The following is a 13,904-nucleotide window of genomic DNA, read 5'->3' as shown; positions in this document are numbered from 1 at the left end:
TATCTTCAATCTAACATTTTATTATGGATGAGAAAAAATGAAGTACACGTATTCTTGAGGAGATTAGAAAATAAACAATTACAAGAAAATAAGATTCCAATTAACAAAAACCCAGAAAACATAATGTAAAACTATTGGCACATCACACATAAGTTCAAAAAAATTTAGATAAATATAACATTTCATCAGAAGTTTAAGAAAATAAGATTATTTGTGAAAATATTAAAACAAATCACCAATGACTTTTCTCAATTGTTTTATAATTAATTTACCTTGTCCTTGTAATTCAATGTTAAGAACTTATTGAGTGTATGAGATTTAGCAGAAAAAATCTATAATCTAAAGCATATGTTTTGTCCTTTATCATATTACTTGATTAAATGTTGGGTGAAAAGCTAAATGCATAAAATAATAAGTGTTTCAATATGAAATTTATTTGTTTTTGAATAATTATTTTAGTATTTTAATGATTTTTAATTATAAATCAAGTTTAATAAATTTTTTTGGTGTTTTTAAACATTTATATAATTATATATTACATTTTTTATGTTTTAACCGCTATTGCAAACGCTAGTCAACCAGTCGTAAAACTTCCGCAAACGCACCCATTTTAAAACGCTAAACCAGTCATTCAAAACGCTTAATAACGCTTGAAACCGCAATCACCCGTTTCCGCAATCTTCCGCAACCACAACAGCAAACGCTGCGTTTGAACCAGTCAGGCCCTTAGGTGTTGATTAGTTCTCCCGCTACTTCCCGAAAACACAGCGTTTGCGGGTGGTAGCGGTTGCTAGCGATTGGTGTCAATCACACAAACCGCTTTCAATTACTTCCACTCGCTCCCAGCCGCTCCCAACTGCTCGAAACCACTGAATTCCAAAAGCTGCTTTCCGCAAACATTTGCGGTTGCGGACGATTGCGGTTGGATTTTCTTTTTAAAAAATAAAAAACATGTCAAAAATACTAAAGTATTTCCTTTCTATAGTAAGAAATCTTTTAGGGTTGAATAATAATATTTCATATTCTTTTAAACCTTCAAAAACCATCGATCCCCTGTTTTGAAAGTCGGGCACTTAGTTGCTAGGCAGTGGTCAACCGATGGGTTTAATGCAAAATCGGTGTATGTGATCGTAGATGATGGTAATGAAGAAACTGTGGAAGATTGGATTGTGGAGCAACATCAAGAAGACTAAAGTACTGGTATTGGTATTGTACCGAATACCCAATATTCAAAGGTAAGAGAGCTTTATAATGGTGATTTTGAATCTGAGCAAGAAGATGAAGTAATGGTTGACATGGAATTTGAACCAAATGTTTTTCATGGAACCCCTGAGTTTCGTGACACACCAATGGGTTACTATGGTTTTTTTTTTTGTTGTGCGATTATTTGTTGTTTAACGTGAGACACCAATAGTTCTTGTCATCTTGCAGATAATCAAGAAGAAGTCTTCACTAAATAAAATGTCTAGCACATGCTAATTACTTGATCATTGAAGAAAGTAAACGAAGAAGAAGTAATCTTCATTCTTTTTGTGACTTTTCCATATTTTTTTGTGTCCTCAAGATCAAGACCATACTAATTTTTGTATATCATGTGATTGGAAACTTATTTTGTGTTTTTTTAATGTATAATTGTTTTTATTTTTAAAAGTTTAAATATATATTATTAAAAAAATAAAAAAATTTATTAAAATATTAAAAACTAGCTCCTGATTAATCTCCAATTTTTTTGCTAGACGCTAGGTCCGTACTCGCCGCCCTACTAGTGCCTAGCGATTTCTTAACCAAGGGATCTATCTATGCATTTTTCTGTTACATTTAATCAAGATTTTATAGTCAAAATCAAAATTACGATGGAAAATAGATTTGTCGATGACTAATAACAATGTACTCCTTTTGTTTCAGAACATTGGTCATTTTTTATTTTTTTACAAAGAATATCATTTTATATTTTAATGTGTTGTTTACGCTAAATTTTAATTTATATTTAACCTAATTTTCCTTTTCATTAAATTTAAATTATTAACACTTTTTAAGACGGATATACAGTACACCTAACCTATATTATTAAAAACAAATATTCTTAGTTACGGTAAAATATGTCAAAGAGACGCTTTCCGTCAAACGGATAAATATAAATAGTGTCACATCCTACTATATTAATTGAGAAGTACAAATATGAAACTAACCTTAAAAAGTGTAAAAATTTACATTCAAATGCCATTAGAAATATTTAATAAAGATTAATTACTTAATTCAATAAAGATAATAAATACTATGACCAAATATAAATAATATATCAGAATTTTCTAATAAAATCTTTTAAATAATTATTAATTTTCAAAAAAAAATATTTTCTTTTTCTAATTAATTATGGACGAAAATTATTATTTATTTTTAAAACATATAACCAATAAGTATTTTTAAAACTAAGATTTTTTATCCAAGTAGATAATATGATTTTTTTTAAAAACGATATTTGGAGGATTTTGTCAAGATTTTAAATTATGGTTCTCCTATCATCTTTTTATTTTATTTTGTTTAAAAATTATTTTGAATTATCATATAATACTTATGATTAATAAATATGTAAAAAAGTTCTGCATATGTTGTGATTTGAATTTTTAATATCAAAGTTATATTACTCAATCTATAAAGAAAAAATGTGTTTTTCAAATTTTCACATTGGCGGATTGGTAAAACTAAATTTATATGGCTGATAAATTCATAAATTTTATTTACTCACAATTACAATATTATATTACTACTTCAAAATGTTTGACAAAATAATGATTCAAATAATACAAATAAGCAATATAAAACTGTATTACACATCAAACAAATTAAAAACTATAATATTCTAAAATAATTAGTAATCAGAAAGATATATATAGATTTACCGAACAATTACAATATTAAAAATAAATACTATCTCAAACAAAATAATATTTTAAAAGAAATATAACAATAATTTTATTATTATTATTATATTATTATTTTTAGAAAAAATATTGATCCGTATGGGATATCTCCTAGTTACTTCTGTGATGGAAAGACTCTTCAAGAACTCGCCACATTAGCGTAAAAATCGTTTAATAATCTACAAAATCTCTACACCAAAGCATAGAAAGCGTTTGGGAAGCTCACGCTTTGTGCCAAGGTCACTTTACTGGTCAGTCTACTCTTTTCGTTTGTAATACCTTAACATTTCATTTGATATGATATTGACATTCTTAGCAAGAAATTTCATACCTATTTAGCTTCTTTTTCTTTTTCTTTTTCTTTCTTTTTTTTCTGAAAAAAGTGCGTTCAGTTTTTATAGAAATTTTAGGGCTAACACTTAAAAAAAAAAAAAAATCAAATCAAGGATAATGGGTAAGTAAATTCGTGGGAATATACTAGTCGGAACCAACTTTTTTTCTTTTTTCTGGAAATGTTAAGGTGATTTTCTTTTATCTGACAATTGGTCGACAAATCAAGTTTCTTTTTTTTTTCATACCTAAAACTTAACGTGACCATTTTATTCAATACACACATTAGTAAAACTATATACATGGTATACTTTTAGGTTCGTTTCAAAATATTTCTTATAATTATCAAAAAAGAAAAAAAAATTACATTTCTTTGAATCTCTAATCTTCTGGAAGAGACGGTGTAGATCATATTGATTGACCGCTAAAGACTCTTACACACGTGTAAGAGACGGTGTAGATCATATTCAAGTTTCTATTTAATTATCCATTATAGCCCTGGATATATATTACCCTAAATCCGAAATCCGAATCCCAACCCGATCTGAAGTAGGGGGTTTGGATCAGATTCGGGTAGTGTGTAAAATCCAACCGGGTTCAATACTTCTAAAGTTTGGATAATCGATCGGGTTCGGGTAATATCTTAACCCGAATACCCACCCAAACTAATCCAAATCAAATGTAAAAATAAGCATTTAAAGGAATTTGAACCCGGAACCTTGAGCATTTAAGGGTGCACCTTTAACCAATTTCCATCTTAGTTTCTCTGTACTAATGTGAAACGTTAAATATTTATATATATACAAGTGTTCTAAAATTTATTAAAAAAAAAATTAGTTTTTTTTTTGGTTCATGGTTTGTTTGAGTTCGGATTTACCCAAATTAACCGAACCCAAACGGATAATACCTGAACCCGACCCGATAGTATAAAAAACCCGAACGGCTTCTATATGTCTAAATCCGAAAACCCGAAAACCAGAAAATCCGAGTTGGATCTAAAGAAAGTGTAACGCCCAGACCGCCACCTCTTAGTGGGCCCTATGTCCAATCCCAGTCCATGGGTCCACCTTTCTTAATGGACCTCACATCCTCTCACTAAGCCCGTGAGCGCATCTCTATCTGACGGCTCGTTTGCTACGTCAAGGAGGTTTTAAAGACTTGTTACCGTCCCTACAAATCTCCACATGATCTTTCCCTGTGTTTTGTCTTCACTCGCACAGTTCCGACAATCACTTCTCGGAAGGTCACCCATCCTGAGACTACTCCAGCTCAACCAAACTTAACTCTGGAGTTCTCTCAGGGTCCATGACCAAAAAGATAAGTCCACTTTGGTGACATAGGTGGCAATATTAATTCTTCTAAACCTCTCCGCAAGTCTTTGTAACCCGGGTGTCACACCCCCACTAACAGATCGCAACATCTTTGTTGCGCACCAAGACCGTCACCCCAGACTGTGTGAGCCCACTCGACTCCACACTCGTCTGGGTTCGGCTCTGATACCACTTGTAACGTCCCGACCACCACCTCTTAGTGGGCCCATGTCTAATCCCAGTCCATGGGCTCATCTTCCTTAATGGGCCTCACATCCTCTCACTAAGCCTGTGAGCCCATCTCTATCTGACAGCCGGTTTGCTACATCCAGGAGGTTTTAAAGACTTATTACCATCCATACAAATCATCTTATGATCTTTCCCTATGTTTTGTCCTCACTCACACAGTTCCGACAATCACTTCCTGGAAGGTCACCCATCCTGAGACTACTCAAGCTCAAGCACACTTAACTCTGGAGTTCTCTCAGGACCCTTGACCGAAAAGATAAGTGCATTTTGGTGACATAGGTGGCCAAATCATTTCTTTTGAACCTCTCTGCAAGTCTCTGAAACCGGGGTGTCACAGAAAGCATATGGTCGCATAACATGGGATTTCTTGAAGGAAACGTTTGAGGTCTCATATATTATGGAATGTGTTTATGATCTATGTATGAGCTTGTTACGGAATGGGGAGAAGACAAAATCTTTTCAGTCCTCACTAGGTTTGAGGCAAGGGGATTCGCTATCTCCGTATTTGTTTGTTATGAAGATTGAGAGTCTATGTCATCTCACTGAGGCTGCAGTAGGAAGAGGGGATTGGAAGCCCATTTGTCTTTCGAGGGGAGGGCATAAGTTGTCACATATTTGCTTTGTTGATGACCTTATATTGTTTACAAAGGCGTCTGTTGCGTAAGTGAGAGTGAGAAAGGTTATTGTAAATACAAGAGATCTGGGGAAGTATTTAAGCATGCCTATCTTGCATAAAAGAATCAATAAAATGCCTTATGGGAGGTGTTGGAGTGAGTGTTGTCTCGCTTTGTAGGTTGGAAAAGTTGACTCTCAGTTTGGTTGGGAGGGTCACATTTATTGGAGCGGTTCTTTCTTCGATTCTGGTTCACTATATGAGATCCATTTTACTTCCTTCATTGACATTAGAGACCCCGAATAAAATGCCAATATTGTTTTTATGCAGTAGTACGATGATCTGAGGGTGGTTTGGGGTTGCGGGGTTCACGTGAGATGAATAAACCTCTACTGGAGAAAGTGGGGTGGCAGGTTTTACACAGTCAAGTCTTTTTAGTATGCAGCTTGGTGGGGTGGAAATGTAGGTGTGAGAATGTGTTTGGTGAGTGCATGACGTGTCGAGATAGGGTGAGATTTTTGAGAGAGCTAGCTGTGGATGTAATGAAAGCTCACCATCTTGTTGCAAACAAATTTCAATACATAATGTAACAAAATCAGTCAAGGCTGGAAGTAACAAAATCAGTCACGCCTTTGACGAAGTATTATGAAATCGGTCACCGTCCTGATAACAAAATCAGTCAAGGCTGTGGAGGTAACAAAATCAGCTAGCTGTTGAGGTAACGAAAGCTCACCACGCCTTATGTCGATCGATGCAACTCCCCTTGCATCGACCGATGCACGCCTTGCATCGATCGATGCATCGCATCTCGCGTCGACCGATGCTCACCTTGCAACGACCGATGCAATTCTCCAAATCCCTAGATGCGTCGACCAATGCACTCCTTCCATCGATCGATGCATCGCCACGATTGTTTGCAAATCTTCGCAATGGCGTGGATCGATGCACTATGCATCGCCTCGATTGTTCGCAAAGCCTCATAACTGTGTCGACCGATGCACTCCTTGAATCGATCGATGCAGTTGCCCTAGACACTGCATCATCCCAGAATCAACCTCCAACACCGTGGTTTGTCCAAAAACATCACAATGATCAAATCAAGTCATAGAAACCATGAAAAGCACAACAACCAAGGATTCAATTTACCAAATTACAAACATCTCATGTGCAGATAAGCCATGTTCATGCACTCACTTTGAGAATGACCGATCTGACTCAACAAGCACAAAAACACACCACAGCAAGCCCCAACACGCTCTCCAAACTCAAACACAGACTCCAAGCCCCAACACAGAAACTCAAACATCTCATGCGCAGATAAGCCATGGTCATGTACTCATTTTGAGAATGACGGATCTGACTCTACAAGCACGAAAACACACCACAGCAAGCCCCAACACGCTCTCCAAACTAATATCACCACTCCCACTGAAGAAAATACTCAAGAACGACACCAAAACTCATCCAAAACTCAATGAAAACCTTTTAGAACTTTTCTCCTCTTATGAACGACAAAGAACGGCCAAAACCTTCACCCATGTCGACTTCTCCCCTTTTTATACCCGATTATAGGGTTTTCAAAAACTGAAACGCAACAAAACGAGTGTTCACTTAATCGTTTCGCACAAACCAAACCTTGCATCGACCAATGCACAGCCTACATCGACCTATGCATCCCCTAAAACAGGATTCTAGTTCGCAGACGTTACATATCTCAAAATGCTTCTCACCATCGTCAAAAGTCCAACAAGCGATGATGACTTTAGAACATTTAACGGAGTTGTGTATAAATCTTCCGAAGAAGCATGTTTGGCATGTCGGGTATTACAGAAGTAACTACTCGGTAATTTTTTTTTAGTGCTTATGGATGATAAAATACAATGAGTGTTTCTTAATATTTTCCTATTCAAAGGTATTTCACCATATCTTCTGAAATGTGTAATATCTTTGGTTTAATAAAATAATCTCAATTTTATCATTTTCTTATTTTGTTTTATCAATCTATACAATTTTACGAATTATCTTAAAAAAATTTATAACTATGAATTGACCACTTAGTCCAAACAAAATTTTCTGATATTGATGACCACCGAATAGTTAGTAACATAACAACAACAAAGATGATTCATATTAACTCATTCCAACGTTATTGTTGTTATTTTATTATAAGATTACATTATATCTTAGGGTAATATTAGTAGATAACATAAATATAGAGTAAAATAAACAAAATACCACAACAACATTTTTTTTAGGAAAATGCCATAGGACCTACATTTTTTTGAAGTGAAAAGACATAATTACCCTATTTTGTTTTATTGTTAGATTAGAAAGATTGAATAATTCATGAGATTTTTTTAAATAACATGTTATATTAAACTAAAAAACATTCAATATATAAAAATATCGTGGTATATTAAACAATAACATGTTAAAAAATGAAATTAACTAATATTGCATGTAATTCAAAGAAATAGCATGTTCCAAAAAATAATAGCAGAAGTTTCAAGGTGAGTGGATAAGAGAAGAGAGAGAGAGTGAGTGAGAGAGAAAGAAAAAGAGAAATAAAATGATAGATGTTTCAAGCTGAGTGAGCATGAGGGAAGAGAATGCATGAGGGAAGAGAATGCATGAGGGAAGAAAAAGTATGTGAAAAAAAAAATGACATGATATTTTAAAAAATAACATGTAATATATGAAATGGATATAATTGTAATTGTGATTGAAGAGAGAGAACACCCTCTGACAGTACTGTACATTTTGTGGTAGTTTCTTAATTATGTTCTGATCTTGTGCTATCTACTGCATATTCCCTATATCTTATATGTATAACAATATATATACCATTATTAAAATACTAAAGTATAATATAATTAAATAATTGAAGAAAAGAAAATGTCTTCGCCGTGTACTATGGGTTCGTATCTAGTTGTTAAGTAAATTAGTGAGAAATATATTGTCAGTATATATGAGGGGAAGTAATATGATCGCAATGGCTTAAGAAATTACTGAGGGATCAATGCCTATTTTCCTTCTTTTTAGTTTTGCGCTACGTTACACGGAATCGCCGGTGAAGCTCCGATTCTCGCTCCGGAATCGGAACCGGAAGCGGAAGCGGTCAGAATCGCTGGGAAGCGCAAGGGAATCGCGATTCCCAGAAAAGGCGATTAGAAACGTTTTAGAATCGTTCGATTCGGTGATGGAAGCGTGATTGATTATAAATCGGAATCGTAAATGGTTTCTTCGTCGTTGGGGTTGTTTCATAAACCAGAACCAAAGGAAGAAGATGATTTATTCTTCGTCCACGTGCCTTCAGATTTTTTTATGTCTTTTATTTTCTTTTTGGGCTCTAGCGAGGCCCATTTGTTTTTTTTACCAATTTACTTTTTTTTTTCTTTTTACGTTTCTTGTTTTGTGTTTTTTTTTTTAATATCAAAAATACAATTATTTTAAACAACTAATTCTCATACTAACTTACATTTTTTTTTAAGTATAACCTATAAACTTATTTTTTTAATCGTAAGAATTTTGATTCTAATCTTGTACATAGTAATTTAAATACATAAAATTATATGTTTTAGACTATATATCATTATTATTAACCATATATATATATATATATACATATATATATATTTATATTTATATTATACGCTTCCAAAGCGTACCCGATTCCAATATTTTTTATAAAATATGTTTTGGCGTTTCCAAACGTACCCGCTTCTACGCACCTGTTTCCAGTTTCATGCAGCTTAGGTTTTGCGCTACCATGAATTTAATCTTTTATATATATAACATACGAAGGAAATTTATTTGTTAGAGAAAATTTGTTTCTTGTGTTGGATTTCGTACTACCATTAAAAGATCTTTAAATAACAATGTCGAAACTAGGCATGTCAGTTAGGACCAAAGCCTGCGGGTTGGCTCGGCCCGGACTTGTAAAATATCGGATTCGAGTTTAAATATATATTTATAGAAAAAACTGGGCCTTTGGGCTCAGCCTGTTTGGGCTATATGGTTTTTTCAGGTTTAGCCCGACCGGGCTCCGACCAGCCCGAAGAACCCTTAAACAAATATATTTGTACTTTTTTGTTAACATTTTTGTTTGATTGCAATATTTGATTAACAATTTATTAAAAATAAAATTTTAAACTCTAATCCTAGTTTTCATATTTACTTAATAACCATACTTAATACTTTAAAATTTTTATTAATGATATTTTATATGAATTATATAGTGCACTTTCAAACACTGTTTTTTAAAGCTTATAAGTTTGAACTTTTTATCGGTATGATAAACCCAAAAAAGTCCGAAAAGCCCTGTAGCCTTGTTAGGGCCGGGCTCGGACTTAAAAATATAGGCGAGGAAATATTTCAGATTGAACCAGGCTAGACTCAAACATATGCGAGCTTTACGGGTTTCGGGCCGGGTCAGCCCGATTGACATCCCTAGTTGAAACTCGAGAAATCACTACACTTAACTTTGGTTGAATGCTCTTATAGCTGACAGACATACATAAGTTTTACAAAGATCACTCCTAAAGCGTTGAGCATATGTTGTGCCAGTACGTCATGTATGATAACCACTATTTTGCAACCGTAACCGCAGTCACTGCGTTTAAACCTGTCAAACCCTAAGAGTCAAACTGAAGTAAGTAAAAGAGTTTCCGTTTTATTTATGTTATATAAGTAAGTAAGTGTATATGTAAAAGGGTGTCAACATAACCGTCACTACTATAAAATGGTGTTAGTTTCCGAAAAGTTGTACTTTTAGTTACATAAATGTGTCTCTGTAAAATACAATAACATTTTCCAGTTTATATTCTGTGCTCTGTCGTCCAAAGTCTTTCTGTTTTGATAAAGTTCTTCTGATTACAATAAGAGATAATTTCAAACAAAACCGGCTACGGAGCAAAGACGTGACAGTTTCCAGCAATTACTTGGCTGGGAAGCAACGCACATAACTCCTTGAGGTTAACTTCTAGTGAACCTCTGTCAGCTTCTATGGAATCTTTGTTTGGTGCAAATCATGCCGGTAACATCACCTTTCTAAACAATGTCATATCCAGCGCCGGGAAGCCTCCAAAGTCGGTTTCACCACACTGCCTTCATCTCCAACCTTTCTTTCACTTTCTTTCTCCTCTTCATCTCTGTTCACTCCGGCTCAGTTCTCACACCACTAATGAAGCTTCCCACAGCCATAACATGAAACAGACCCACAAGAGGCTTCCCCACCTCGTTGTGTCTTGTTCTCTCTCTTCTCTCACACCACAAGCGAAGCTCCTTTATTTAATTAATTCACCAAAGTTCATCTTCACGATAACATAATCACTTTAATAACCAGTCCAAAAGCTCAATCTAATAAACAAATCAATGCAACCAAGAAAATACGATCCTCTTCACATGACAATCAAACTCACAAATCAGCGACTAACATAATACAACAACATACACGAGAGTTAATGGGTAGCCGATACCTTATCAACAACACCTGTTTGGCCTGCGGTGAAGACGTGACACGTGAAGACACAGGTTGTGCATAACGAGAGTCTCGTGGTTCACAAACGGCGGCAACCAACACGAACAACAAAACATGGCTCGATCCTTCTCTTCCTCTCACGCCAACACCACCTTCCCCCTGATCGCTTCTCTCACGACCCCTACCGTAGCTCTTGTAGGAGCTAGAAATTTGCTACACGCTACGTAAGAGGTATTGAATATGAGAAAACACACAAACATTAAGGGAATAATGGAGGCAAGACGGAAATCTCTTTCCTTAACTCTTTGAAACCGGGATACAATACATTCACAACCGGATTTGCTATCACTCAAACACACCGGCTCTACACAAACTGTAGGAGCTAGAAATTTGCCACACTACGTAAGAGGTATTGAATAAGAGATAACAACACAAACGTTAAGGGAAGAATGGAGGCGAGACCGAAATCTCTTTCCTTAACTCTTTGAAACCCCCGCAGTGCGACGGGATTAATGGTTACAAGAGTCTCAGGATACAACCATACACAACCGGGTTTGCTAATCACTCAAACATCGGCTCTATACGAACTTCACTTCTACGATACTCTCGAAACTTACTTTTTGAGAGAGAGATTGCTGGATGTTTCTGTTCTAAGTCTTTTTTTATCTTCTCGATCGGTGATCGGCTCCGTAATGAGACTTGAACTTGTGTTTATATAGAGGTCTTGGATGACTTGGGTTTGAAATAGATTCTCCACAACCTTACCTAGTCCATCGCAAATCTAGGAGGTGGGCGACGTGAAGAAGCGACGATCTCTCAAAGAAATCCAACTCTCCACAACTCTCCACTTGATCACGAAAACAAAGAGACCGAGTCTCACGGATCGTGAAACAGAGTTTTGACTCTATCCAATCTGACCCACTCCTCTTGGAGCTCCAACTTGAGCAAGACCAAATCATTAAGGCCTAATTTCTCATTCACACAATCCAATTTTATTAAGCCCACTAAGCTTAAATAAATTGAGGTCCAACACAAACTACACACTACGATACTCTCGAAGACACTTATTTTGTGACAGAGAGAGAGATTGTTGGAGTTTTTGCGTTTTAAGTCATTTCTTCTCTACAATGATCTCTTCGTTGATCGGTTCCGTAATTTGACTTGAACGTGTGTTTATATAGAGGTCTTTATGATCAACTTAATTGACTTTGTTTCTCAACAAATCAAATCCACTCAATCCACAAATCCAGCAACAGTTGTGTAGTGGTCTCATCAATCCCGATTCTCAAGGAGTTGAGAACGAAGAAGACCGAGTCTTCAGGAGACGTGATAAAGAGATCGATATCATCTCTCGTTTGACACAACCAATGGCTTATTGGAGCTCCAACTTGAGTCCAACCACTTCTATGTGGCTCATTATCTATTCACACAATCCAATTTTACTAAGTCCACTAAGCTTAAGTAAATTGAGGTCCAACAGCTCTTACTCTAACACCAAACGAACTCATCTGAAGCGATGGACAATGTTTGAGAAAATATATGTGTATTTACTTTGTGAATCATTACAGACTTATACAGAAGACATAGACTTAGCCAGCAAGGCTAATAACTACAAGATTTGCAGAGAATATTCAGAGACTGATAAGGAAACAAATAACATGACATATGGGATATAATTTGTAGAATAATATCCCAATACCCCCCCCCCCCCCCCCCCCGCCCCCTCAAACTGGAGCATGCAGATCCAAAATGCCAAACGCAGATCCAAAATGCCCAGTTTGGCACAAAATTGTTGGAAACACGATCGAAACAAATAACTGCTGCGACTCCGACTATTCCAGCTGGCCACTCACACGACTTCACCATTCGCTTCTATGTTCTCCTTCTAGCCACACATCCAGGATCTAACCTGTTAGAGACTACACACTCAAGTTGGTTTCCCGCTCTGATACCAAATGTAAATATGTATGTGCGCTAGATCTATTGATTTGTATGATTCACGAGTGTATGTATGTGCATAAAGTAAAGTGACACAGAGAGTTTGTTAACGGGGTTCGGTTAACCTACATCCCCGGGACCTAGTCCAGAAACCATTCACTAGAAAAGTCTGCAACCTACAATTGCTATATGGTATCCACCACTCTTTTCTAGAATTACAATGAAAGAAGAACTACTACTCATTGTCTTTTCTGACAAGTATAGATCTTCAACAAAACCATCAAAAGATCTCTTTATCTTTTTGATAGGGCAACGTTAAACACACATGTGTGCCTCTCTCGATAAACCCTAGACGCGCAAGTCTTCATGACACCGTCTCTATTTATATCGAGTGCCAAAAGCCCTAGACGACTTAAGCAACACTTCAAGTCTCTACAAGCAATTGGGCTTAACTTGTACAAAGGCCCATGCTCACGTGGCCTTCAAGTCTTCACGTTACGTTATATGCTATGTAACGTCTCGACCTCATCTTCTGTTAAAACAGCTCAAAACTTGTTCCAGCAATATCTGCACGTACAACCGGTTCTAAGTTCACAACACTAACTATATCTCAGCTGTAACTACCGTAACAGATATAATCATCACCACCACCACCACCATCAAATACTCACAACTAATTTTGTCAATAAAACTTAACCATCGCTCTACCGGAAAACTTAACCATATATTATCATCTTCATCATCGTCGCATCCGTTTCCGGTAAACACCACATCAAAAATGATATGTCATGTCAAGTGTACGACTCTGTTTTGATTTCGTGTTGTTGAAACCTCACTCTGTTTTGATTTTGTGATGGCAAGTTCATGGTGAAGAACTTTTTGGCCGAAGAGGTAATGCCATAAAAATATAAAATAATAGAAATTTATTTAAGGTTTTGACAAAAAAAAAACATGTATTAAGGCTATTAATTGTCTCATGCATCTGTACATATATGTCAAACAGGGTGAAGGAGAGAGAACTAATTATCAAGTCTTCTATGGGTACAGAATGATAATACCTATAA

General features: G+C 35.7%; 1 long non-coding RNA gene across 1 annotated transcript; it reads right to left on the bottom strand.

Annotated features, from left to right (window-relative positions):
- Nucleotides 1–10,155: 10,155 nt before the first annotated feature.
- On the bottom strand, nt 10,156–11,773 carry LOC147944642 (uncharacterized). The gene is made up of 3 exons (XR_015558520.1): nt 11,520–11,773; nt 10,901–11,122; nt 10,156–10,735 (listed from the first exon to the last, which is right to left on the bottom strand). It is a non-coding gene; the product is annotated as an uncharacterized LOC147944642 (long non-coding RNA).
- Nucleotides 11,774–13,904: the final 2,131 nt, after the last annotated feature.

The sequence above is a fragment of the Camelina sativa genome, chromosome 5, assembly GCF_030686135.1.
Source record: "Camelina sativa cultivar CO46 ecotype springtype chromosome 5, ASM3068613v1".
Lineage (NCBI taxonomy): Eukaryota > Viridiplantae > Streptophyta > Magnoliopsida > Brassicales > Brassicaceae > Camelina > Camelina sativa.
The sequence above is the reverse complement of the archived record's forward strand: the minus strand, read 5'-3'. Positions and strand labels throughout refer to the sequence as shown.